Below are 12266 nucleotides of genomic sequence, written 5' to 3'. Positions count from 1 at the left end.
CCCCACCCTAAATGCATTTTCAAAGATTAAATGCATTTTCATATATATAGAGCCCACACCCTAACACCAGAATCCTCTTGCTCATTATTACTATCTACTTAGTTAGTTTATTTATTACCCAGAAGAAGAGAAGAAGATTTTCAAAGAATTAATGCATTTTCACTATATAATCAATAGGGCCATAAAATTCATAAATCTGGAAGAGGCACTCTTGCTCATTACTGTGTGCTTAGTTAGTTTATTTAATACTCAGAAGCTGAAAAGAAGATTTTCAAAGAATAAATGTATTTTCACTATATTATCAATAGAGCTCCACCCTAACACCAGAACCCCTGACCCTGGGGCCATAAAATTCACAATTTTGGAAAATGCACTCTTGCTCATCATAACTATGTGCTTAGTTAGTTTATTTAATACCCAGAAGCAGAGAAGAGGATTTTCAAAGATTAAATGCATTTTCACTATATAATCTATAGAGCCCCGCCCTAACACCAGAACTCCTGACCCTGGGGCCATGAAATTCACAAATCTGAAAGAGGCACTCTTGCTCCTCATTACTATGTTCTTAGTTAGCTTATTCAATACCCAGTAGCAGAGAATAAGATTTTTAAAGAAATAATGCATTTTCACTATATAATCTATATAGCCCCGCCCTAGCACTAGAACCCCTGATCCTGGGGCCATGAATTTCACAATTTTGGTAGAGGACTCAATGCTCATTACATTCATGCCAACAGTTTGCCTGCTTGATGTCCAGGAGTAAAGAAGTAGATTTTTTAAAGATTGCAATAATTTTTGTGGTTTTGGCCCCACCCCTCAGGCCCCGGGGGGGGGGCAGGGACCATGAAATTCACAATTTTTGATTCCCTTCACCCATAGATGCTCTATACCAAATTTGGTTGAAATTGGTTCAGTGGTTTTAGAGAAGAAGCTGAAAATGTTCAAATGTTAACACACGACACACGACGCACGACGACGGACGAAAACGGATAGCAATAGGTCACCTGAGTTACTCAGGTGACCTAAAAAAGGGAAGTTCTTGTGTTTTTCAATTGACAACATAATGCAGTCATGAGATTATGAAAATAAACCGATGATAATTCAAAAACAAGTATTTTAAAACTGCTTTTAGTGATATAACACATAGATATATATATGATCAGAGATTCCTCAGGAAACAAAATTCTCTCAACATGCAGCTTTGCTTTTTTTTATTTGTTGCAAAACGGAAAAAGACTTGAAAAGATGTATTATGGCGTTGAAGTTTATCCCATATTCGGTAATAATTGTATGAAACACTGAGAAATATAAATACTTAAGTTAATTTATCACTGATTTTTAGGATTAATGATGTTTCTTCTTTCAGTAATCGAGGAATGATACAATGCTTCCATACCATCTTTTTGTGTGCTACTACTGCCAGTTTCAGACAAGAAATTTCAACGAAAGCATTGATCACAACATCAAAAGACATCCTAATGAATATCTCAGATACAAAGAACAAGAAATAAATGCACAAACAACAAGAACACAGAATTTCAAAATCATTCCAAATGAAATAAAAAGCCAAGGCAAATTTATCATTCCAAATCATGTCCCGAAAAAAAATTGCATTTCAAAGTTTTAGTCTGATGACTTAACCAACGGACCAAGTTCACCAAAACAATTTGCAGAAATCCCCTCCAATCTGACGATGCCTCTGTAACATGTGATGGTATAAACGATATTCTGTAAGAATATCAACAATGTACAACGGCATTCTCGGATACTATGGATTGTGATCATGATATCGAAGAAATCGTTTCCATCCTTCCTTGATTTTTTTTCCAATTTATGAGTCGCTAATCAGCTCGACACTTTCCTGAAATTTATCAATTTTGTATCAACAGGGTCATTTCCCCTAGAAAATATAGCTTGAGGGTTATTTAAGAATTAAGATATCATTTTTAGAGTGTCATTGGGATATGACATGAAGTCGGTCACGTGATCAAATTCTATATGAAACGCTCGAAGGGCGTTATAGTAGATTTGATCACGTACCGACTTTATGTCATATCCCAATGACACTCTAAAAATGATATTTTATTTCTTATATTTATATTTTAAGTCCCATGAGTAAACTCCGTCGTCGTGCGTTGTGGGTTAACATTTGAACATTTTCATCTTCTTCTCTGCAACCACTGAACCAATTTTGGCACAAAGCATCTATGGGTGAAAGGGAACAAAAATTGTGAATTTCATGACCCCTGCCCCCCCCCCTTGGGCCTGAGGGGTGAGGCCAAAACTACTAAAATTAATGCAATCTTTAAAAATCTTCTTTACTCCTGGACATCAAGCAGTCAAAATGTTTGCATGATTGTAATCAGCATTGAGTCCTCTACCAAAATTGTGATATTCATGGCCCTGGGGTCAGGGGTACTAGTGCTAGGGCTGGCCTAAATAAGTATATAGTGAAAAGGCATTATTTTTTAGAAAATCTTCTTCTCTGCTCCTGGTTATTAAATAAACAAACTGTGTACACAGTTATGATGAGCAAGAGTGCCTCTACCATAATTGTGAATTTTATGGCCCCAAGGTCAGGGGTTCTTGTGTTAGAGCGGGGCTCTATTGATTATATAGTGAAAATACATGAATTCTTTGAAAATCTTCTTTTCTGCTTCTAGGTATTGAATAAACCAACTAAGTGCATAGTTATGATGAGCAAGAGTGCCTCTTCCAGATTTATGAATTTTATGGCCCCAGGGTCAGAGGTTCTGGTGTTAGGGCGGGGCTCTATTGATTATGTAGTGAAAATACATGAATTCCTTGAAAATCTTCTTCTCTGCTCCTGGGTATTAAATAAACTAACTAAGCACATAGTTATGATGAGCAAAAGTGCCTCTATCCATATCGTGAATTTTATGGCCCCAGGGTCAGGAGTTCTGGTGTTAGGGCGAGGCTCTACTGATTATATAGTGAAAATACATGAATTCTTTAAAAATTTTCGTCTCTGCTCCTAGTTATTACATAAATTAACTAAGTACATAGTTATGATAAGCAAGAATGCTTCTTCCAAAATTGTGAATTTTATGGCCCCAGGGTCAGGGATTCTGGTGCTAGGGTGGGGCTCTATTGATTATATAGTGAAAATACATTAAATCTTTGAAATTTTCTTATCTGCTCCTGGGTATTAAGTAGATGAACTACCTATATAGTTATGAGGAAGGGTCCTAATCTTCCAGAATTGTGAATTTTACGGCCCCAGGGTCAGGGGTACCACAGAGAGGGGGGTGTACTTATATTCTGAAAATGAATGAATTCTTTGAAATCTGCTCCTTGGTATTAGTCAAATAATTTTGAAAATCAAGGATGCCTTTTCAAAAATTGTGCAATGTGTGGATCTAAGGGCCTAAGGTTCATGGGTTCGTGTGTGGAAGGGGCACTACTGATTATTGCTGAATATTATTGATTAGTCGAAATGCATTGTTTGTTACCCTACCCTGCCTATGGGTACCCACACTAAGAAACTGCTAAGTGTATAGTCAGGTTGATCAATGGTGCCTCTCTCAATTTGTTAATGTAATAGCATCTGGCTTAAAACATGAATCAAATTCAATCACTGGAAAGCTGTTGCATAATGCTCATGCAGATGACCTATAAGGCCCATGGGCCTCTTGTTGTTTCTATTCACATTACAAAGACAAAACGCTCTATTTAGACTTTGTTATTGCATGCAACATAACGTATAAATACGACGTCATATGACGTCACAGTCAAGAATTCCCAAATGTCTCTTGCAGTTTGCTTTCCATACGCAAGAAAGTCTGATCATCTTACCGACTGCATGTCATTGAAAATTAATTTCATTTTTTTAGCATTGTCATATAAGGAAAGACATTGGCAAATGTAAATATTTGGAGATGTGGTCAAGTGGTATTCTATAAAAAAAATTCTTCCTTTATATGAAATAAGCGATATAAGTTAGTAAAACGTTTTTGGAGAACGATATGAAATCATTCAAAGATAAATTTCTTTGATTCATGTCAGGATTAAAAAATAATGGAAATATACACAATGGACATTCTGAAAGGGGACAATGTAATCCACAACAATCAGAAATTAATTTTGACGTACCATCACATGCTATTTTAGACTCAATGAAACATCATATATCTGAAGAGGTTTTAAAACCAGGAATATTACCCACAATGATAGACGCAATAGCTGATCCAGATCTAGAAAAAAATAATTCATTTAAGTTATGTGTGGATGGAAAAAGAATCAACTCTTCATTATCTTCTAAATGTGGTGATATAGATCTTTGGGGAAATGAAGATTATCCAACACTTGCCACAAATCAAAGTCGAGATTTCGCAAATACAGAAAGCAAGTGACTTTGTTAGAAAGATAGACCAAGATCAAAATAAACAATATATTCCTACCGAATTCAGAGAAGCAATTAAGGTCAACTGTTTGAACTTTATTCAATTAATTAGTAATAGAATAAAGGAGTTAAGAATATATTGAAAGTACGTAAACAACTTGCGCATGACAAATTTAGGAAACAAGTGAATGGTGATTGGAGAAATTCAAAGTTTGCATATGCCATAAGTTCTGTAAAAACAAGCATGTTTCAGATAGATTCCTGCATTCACGACTGACTTGCATGTATAGACAACCTTGGATGAGTAGTTGCAGATATAAAGGATGCTAAACATTTATACTTAGACAGATCCGTTGCTTACCTTGACCATCAAGAGAACAGATATGTAAAGTTAGCTACTAGTAACTGGCTACTAGTAGCTGGCTACAAGTGGTAAAGTTAGCTACTAGTAGCTGACTACGAGAAGTAAGTAAATTTGGCTACTAGTATTTGGCTACTAGTAGCTGGCTACGAGAAGTATGTAAAGTTGGCTGCTAGTAACTGGCTACTAGTAGCTGGCTACGACAAGTATGTAAAGTTGGCTACTAGAAACTGGCTACTAGTAAATGACTTGAACCTTATAAAAATAACCGTCTAGTATCTTTTGTGTAAAATTATGAAAACGTGGGATACAAATGTTGATGTTCTTGAAGAAGCTGAAATTTTACAACTCTGATATCCACTGATAGTGTTGAAAAAAACAATTTCTGAGCTTTTCAACATAATCTGGCACTGAAGTTAGCAAGATATGGGTAGTAATAAACTCAGCTACTAGTACCTTTTGTCTAGAATTATGCAATTTGGGAGACAAATGTTGATATTTTTAAAGTAGCTGGTTTGTTACCTCGCTGATATCAACTGATATTACTGATAAAAATAATCTCTAAGATATTCCACATGATCTGGCAGTAAAGTTACCAAGATATCGTTAGTAATGAACTCAGCTACTGGTACCTTTTGTGTAAAATTATGCTTTTTTGGAGAAAAATGTTGATATTTTTGAAGTAGCTGGTTTATTACCTCGCTGATATCAACTGATATTGCTGATAAAAATAATCTCTAAGATATTCCACATGATCTGGCAGTAAAGTTACCAAGATATCGTTAGTAATGAACTCAGCTACTGGTACCTTTTGTGTAAAATTATGCTTTTTTGGAGAAAAATGTTGATATTTTTGAAGTAGCTGGTTTGTTACCTCGCTGATATCAAATGATATTGTTGATAAAAAAAAATTCTAAGATATTCCACATGATCTGGCAGTAAAGTTACCAAGATATCGTTAGTAATGAACTCAGTTACTGGTACCTTTTGTGTTAAATTATGCTATTTTTGGAGACATATGTTGATATTTTTGAAGTAGCTGGTTTGTTATCTCGCTGATATCAACTGACATTGCTGAAATAAGATATTCCACATGATCTGGCAGTAAAGTTACCAAGATATTTTGGGAAACAAATGTTGATATTCCTGACGTAGCTGGATTTTTACATCGTGATATCAACTGATATTGCTGATAACAACAATCTCTCAGATTTTCCACATGATCTTGTCCTAAAGTTATAAAGATATCTGTAGTAATAAACTCAGCTACTGTTACCTTTTGTTTCATATTATGCAATTTTTTAATGGAAATGTTGATATTATAGAAGTAGATGGATTTTTACACCGCTGATATCCACTGATTTTGTTTATAAAAACAATCTCTGAGCTTTTCCATACGATTTGGCACTAAAGTTACCAATATATTAAAAGTAATAAACTCAGCTACTGGTACCTTTTAGCATATTTATATACATATTTAATAGCGTATGCCGAATGAAGTTTTTCTACTTGTTTGTGACGTCACAATGTGAAAATGACGTCCCTATTTAGGTCACTTGTGACTAAAAATGGTTGTCTCAGTCGAGCTCGTACAACAAAGGACTGTACAATTTATTGTATATTTTAGAAATCCTTCTGCAGTATCAAATAATAATTTGTATACAGTTTATTAAGATAAACGAGTTCCTATATATTCAATTAATGATTGGATTGATCGTTTTAGTGAAGGAAGGCAGATGGTTAAAAAAGATTAAAAAAAATCCACGAATAAATCTTTCGCCTTTTACTAAAGATTTCCGTGGAGAGGAACATAAATGAGTCTATAGACTTATTTTTAAAATCCTACACCAGTAGGGTCAACATATAAAAAAAAGAAAGAAAAAAAAGAAAAAAAGAAGAAAAAAGAAAGAAGAAAAAGAGAAAAAAAGAAAAAAAAAAGAAAAAAAAGAAAAAAGAAAGAAAGAAAAGAAGAATAGAGAAAAGAGAAAAAGAAGTAGAATACAAAAAGAGAGAAAAAAAAAAGAAAAAAAGAGAAAAAAAAAAGAAAATGATACTTGTCATCTTGCCCAGTGAAGGCAAGTTTGAAAAGATATTGTTTTTAATTAAGCAATTTGCTACCAAAGACCTCCAATTTACACTTTATATTTTAATTGAACAATAATATAATTATTAAATACCGAAGATATCGTTTATTTTAGATTTTAAACATATTAGATATTTTAAAAAGTAGGCACCCTCTCCATATCCACCACCTTAAATAAAGGTCTCTCCCCAGACAGAAGATTTGTGTTTTAATGGTCTCCATGCTTATTTTTGGAAAGGATAGTTTTATCCACCCATGCTGTTGCCGAGATTTGATCATTTCTGACAAATGAACTGTTCTTGTCATAAAAATTAACTAACATGGAAAGAAATATAAAAATCAGAAAAATCTTTCAACTTTTGTGACAGAACGCTGCGGAAAGGGTCACGTGACCGCCGATATCGCGTGATTCGGACATGCTCAGAACGGTGGTTGATGTGCATTAAAATCGGAGAGGATCAATTTAAAATATAGTCAACATTGAAACCAAATATTGTTTTTTCTATGGAATTTATTCAATTAGTTCGCGAACTTTTTGATCACCCCTCGTACTTCGGAAAAAAAAATACAAGCAGCGATTTTATGCAGCGTCCTAGGTCAAGGATTTTTTTTTATTTGACGTCATACTTTCGGGTATTTCCCATTTTTCACAATCTTTACTGACCAATGCAGAGTTGTCACTCGTTCCTCTCTCAGACTGCATAAGCTGATGGAAGAGAATGGATTTTTCGGAGACTTCTTCAAGGCCCTAGTTGGAGTCCGGGGTGAAGCCCCCGGAAGCAGACAATTTTTTACAGACAAGAGATGTTTTTTCCTTGTACATGTATTTGTATCCAGGAATTGAATAATTTTAAACAAAAGGTACTAGTTGCTGAGTTTATTGCTAACGATATCTTAGTAACATCAGCACCAAATCATGTTGAAAAGAACAGAGATCGTTTTTATCAACAATATTAGTGGATATCAACGGTGTAAAAATCCAGCTACTTCAAGAGTATCAACATTTGTCTCCAAAAATAGCATAATTTAAAACAAAAGGTACCAGTAGCTGAGTTCATTACTAACGATATCTTGGTAACTTTACTGCCAGATCATGTGGAATATCTTAGAGATTATTTTTATCAACAATATCAGTTGATATCAGCGAGGTAACAAACCAGCTACTTCAAAAATATCAACATTTGTCTCCAAAAAAAGCATAATTTTACACAAAAGGTACCAGTAGCTGAGTTCATTACTAACGGTATCTTAGTAATTTTACTGCCAGATCATGTGGAATATCTTAAAGATTATTTTTATCAGCAATATCAGTTGATATCAGCGAGGTAGCAAACCAGCTACTTCAAAAATGTCAACGTTTGTCTCCAAAAATAGCATAATTTTACACAAAAGGTACCAGTAGCTGTGTTCATTACTAACGATATCTTAGTAACTTTACTGCCAGATCATGTGGAATATCTTAGAGATTATTTTTATCAGTAATATCAGTTGATATCAGCGAGGTAACAAACCAGCTACTTTAAAAATATCAACATTTGTCTCCCAAATTGCATAATTCTAGACAAAAGGTACTAGTAGCTGAGTTTATTACTACCCATATCTTGCTAACTTCAGTGCCAGATTATGTTGAAAAGCTCAGAAATTGTTTTTTTCAACACTATCAATGGATATCAGCGGTGTAAAATTTCAGCTTCTTCAAGAATATCAACATTTGTATCCCACGTCTGCATAATTTAACACAAAAGATACTAGACGGTTATTTTTATATGGTTCAAGTCATTTACTAGTAGCCAGTTACTAGTAGCCAACTTTACATACTTGTCGTAGCCAGCTACTAGTAGCCAGTTACTAGTAGCCAAATTTACTTACTTCTCGTAGCCAGCTACTAGTAGCTAACTTTACCACTTGTCGTAGCCAGCTACTAGTAGCCAGTTACTAGTAGCTAACTTTACATATCTCAAGAGAACTACGTTTGCTTGCAAAATCTTACCATATCTTCAGACACAAAAGTAAAGAAATCAATAGAAGATACATCAAAGGTTAATTAAACAAAGGACACATGAATGGACGGCAATTCGACACAAGGCTTATGACACTCGTAGTACTTGCTTTTCAGCAATAGGACTAGATAATTTAAAACAACAACAAGCTCACTTCAGAAAGATTTTTGAAAAGGATACAGAAACAGCAGTTCTATCTAAAGATGTTCACGAGAAAATGGAGTATGGTAAAAAAAATTGAAATTAGCTGTTTAGCTATGTTGTTGGAAAGATTTTTCCTATTTTTATGAAAACTTCCTTTATGTAGAAGAAGGATGTTACCAGATGAACGTTGGTGCATCATCGGTAGTAGTTTCGCCAGATGGAAGTTTACGGGATGAATTCAATCGGCCAATACTTGGCATAGAAATCAAATGCCCATTTTCTGGAGAGGTTTTCGCCACCCCTGTTAATTACAGCTTTCCTTTGCATCATGTTCACCAAAACATGTGTGAAATGGCTTCCTTGAAAACAGATAAATTACGTTTTCTTTCTTTTCCCATGAAAACATCTGCTTCAGAAGCAACATTCGACGACACATTATGGGATATGATCTGTGAGTTACTGCGAGATACCTACGGTGAAAATTCCCACAAAATAGCACCCTCGGGTAAACAGCATGCGTCAGAGAATGAAAGATTACATACAATGTGGTGCATGTTTTGTTGCTGAAGTACCATCATTACAAGCTGTGAAGTGCACACATGAGAAAAATTCTAAAATTGCATTTGGTCACATGTTTCACCAAAGATCTGATGGCCTTTCCAAACGTCTAACACTTGACGATGTATTGGACGTCTTAAAGAAAAGTAAAACAGTAACTGAAACAGCATATCAACTTCAGAGACAGAAAGCGAGTGAAGTTTTTTTTTTTTGCTAAGTGACATGGATAGGATTGCTAAAAAGGAAATACAGCACTCGATACCGGTAGCGTATGCATCAAAGGGGTACAGCATGAAAACAGATGTAATGAGAAAAATGCTGGACTCAGTATTGCTCGAATGCAACAACAAAAGACATTATGTTCCAGTCAAGAGGAAAAAGTCCGAAAAACCAATGACTGTTCTTCAACTTCAAAAGGATGTTTTAAAAAAAAAAATCAAAGAATGAATCAAGATCCGACATTTTGAATAGAATTTTCCATCTGAATGCATTCGATTTCTGTATTGTATAGCAATTTATCAGAACTTTCAGTGGTGATGATTGAAAATAGATCTTCTGCAGGACAACGTGGGGAAAATGAAAGGACTAATTGTTGTTGGAAGCCTCCGAAACAAGGATCGGCCAATTGTGCTTTCATCGCACTTGTCCGTGATCATGGTGATACTGCAAGGTCTGAAATTGTTGATTATCAAAACAATGGGACTGATGGTATCTCCACTTCTCCAAATGGAAAAATGAAAATGACAACATTGCATATGACTCAGTCAAAGAAACCGGGTAACTATTGGTAGATTATACTTTGCTAATCTATGAAATCCTTGATTGTGAAAGGGATGAAAAAGATTCGTGTGAATTGCAAACATCTGTAGTGCCAATTTCTGAAAACAGGTCAAAACAGAGAGATGGAGAGAATTTCAGCGCGCGAGTTGCGAAAGGTGATTACGATAATGGGGAGAACCTTATCTAGAAAATTATCTTTTAAATGAAATCCATACACTTACCTCTTTTTTCAGTTCAAAGCAGAAGATTATTGTTCAATGTTTGTTGCTTTGCAAAACGATCCGTAGACAAAAACTCCCAAATTAACGGATGTTTAGTATTTTGAACAAAAGTTTTCCAGCGTCGATATATTGTCAACAGTTTTTAATAAACACGATGCACATATTTGTTTGAAAACAATGTCATCAAAGATGAACAATAAAATACAAATATTACTGCCATGGCCAAAATACAAAATGATCAGTATTCTTTGTCATGCAAGGTGCAGCTGGATATCAGGCCCCATGTAACATGTGTAATGATAAAGAAATCAACCAAAAACGACGGACACCAAGAACTGTTCCAACCCTTTCCAAATTATTTAAACAGACAATTAGAAAATTTCCAACACTGAAAAAAGTGAAAACAACAGGGAAGACTAGTAAATTTACTGTCCATACAATCACTACCTTAAAAGTAGTTTTACCAGGTATTGGGTAGATTTACTAGATAACATTAGTAAATCTAAGAATTTCTAAGTAACTTTCACTAGTTATCTAAGTATCTTTACGACCACTACTCCACGTTTCACTGTGTTAGCCTGTACACAGAGTGATTACTAATCACGAAGAACGCTTTACTAGGCACACTAATTAAATCAACTAGGTAATTTTCTCAGTGAAAGGATATCCTGAATATCATATATTCGGAGTACATTTTTCCCGAGGTACTAGAGAACTGGAGGAAGGACATGCCATTCAAAGATATTACAGATATGCGTGGCGTAGACAGTGAGGTAAGATGGTATTCAAAGCCAGAATATTAGTATTCCCATCAAAATCACACTTACCAGTTTTATCTACTAGACTGTCATCATCTCTTAACAAATATGAGAATAAAATGCTGTAAAACTGGTATTGTAAAAGCCGGGATAAGTAGAAATGCGTGGGCAAAACTCACTATATGCGATCTGGAAATACTTCACCAATACTCAGTGCAGCGCTGGTAGAGGACTAGACAGACAAATAATCAAATGCATTTGCAAGACAAACTTTTAGTGAATAATGATGAGAATGCAATGCTATCCAATGGAGACGTCAATGAGGCACACTTTTGCCGTTTGATTCAAGAATGGTACTCGGCAGAAGACGATCCTGGTATATCAGCAAAAGAAAGGTGTAATCATCGAATGGCCCTTCGTGAGTGGCTTCTTGAAGACATTCATTTCAACGCCTTTCCGCCACCAGGCTCTTTTGTTAAAGGTATACCTATAGTTTCGTTTGAAGGATTGATGATTAACATAGAAAGACGCTTACAATTATTTGCATTCATAAAGAAAGGGTCCTACAATGTGAGGTCTCTTAGAAGCTTTTGGTGAATTCCAAGACTCAGACCCAAGAAGAAAAGGAGTAATCAAGCCAGAAGATATTTCCTTGTCTCTTAATACAGCCTGTGAGCTGCTTCACTACAGACTAGACACTGACAGGTGAAGATTAATTTATTTTTAAATATTAGTGTTACTTACCATTCATGTAATACATTCCATAACAAAATTAAGATCATGAGAAATGTTTGATATCTGTCATCATTGTTGATAGGGGTTTTTTACATGCACACTCACACGAGTAAAACAAAGGTGTATCCTCAACATGGCTTACCTGATGAAATGAATGAGGTGGATCCGGAAATGACAGAATTCGCGAATGAACTTCCTTCACGGGTATCTTTTATACTATCTAAATAAGTTCCAGAATTTTATTTTTTTTTATTTACCGGCAT

The 12266-nt window shown here is 35.0% G+C and overlaps 1 protein-coding gene and 1 pseudogene across 1 annotated transcript in view; both read left to right on the top strand.

Moving 5' to 3' along the window:
- Positions 1–12266, top strand: part of LOC134280953 (cation-dependent mannose-6-phosphate receptor-like) — a 47414-nt gene that overhangs the window by 10272 nt on the left and 24876 nt on the right. The window lies entirely within an intron of this gene.
- LOC134281285 (U5 spliceosomal RNA) lies at positions 6426–6581 on the top strand (annotated as a pseudogene).

The sequence above is a fragment of the Saccostrea cucullata genome, unplaced genomic scaffold, assembly GCF_032062105.1.
Source record: "Saccostrea cucullata isolate Sc308-1 unplaced genomic scaffold, CSIRO_AGI_Scuc_v1 ctg105, whole genome shotgun sequence".
NCBI lineage: Eukaryota > Metazoa > Mollusca > Bivalvia > Ostreida > Ostreidae > Saccostrea > Saccostrea cuccullata.
The sequence above is the reverse complement of the archived record's forward strand: the minus strand, read 5'-3'. Positions and strand labels throughout refer to the sequence as shown.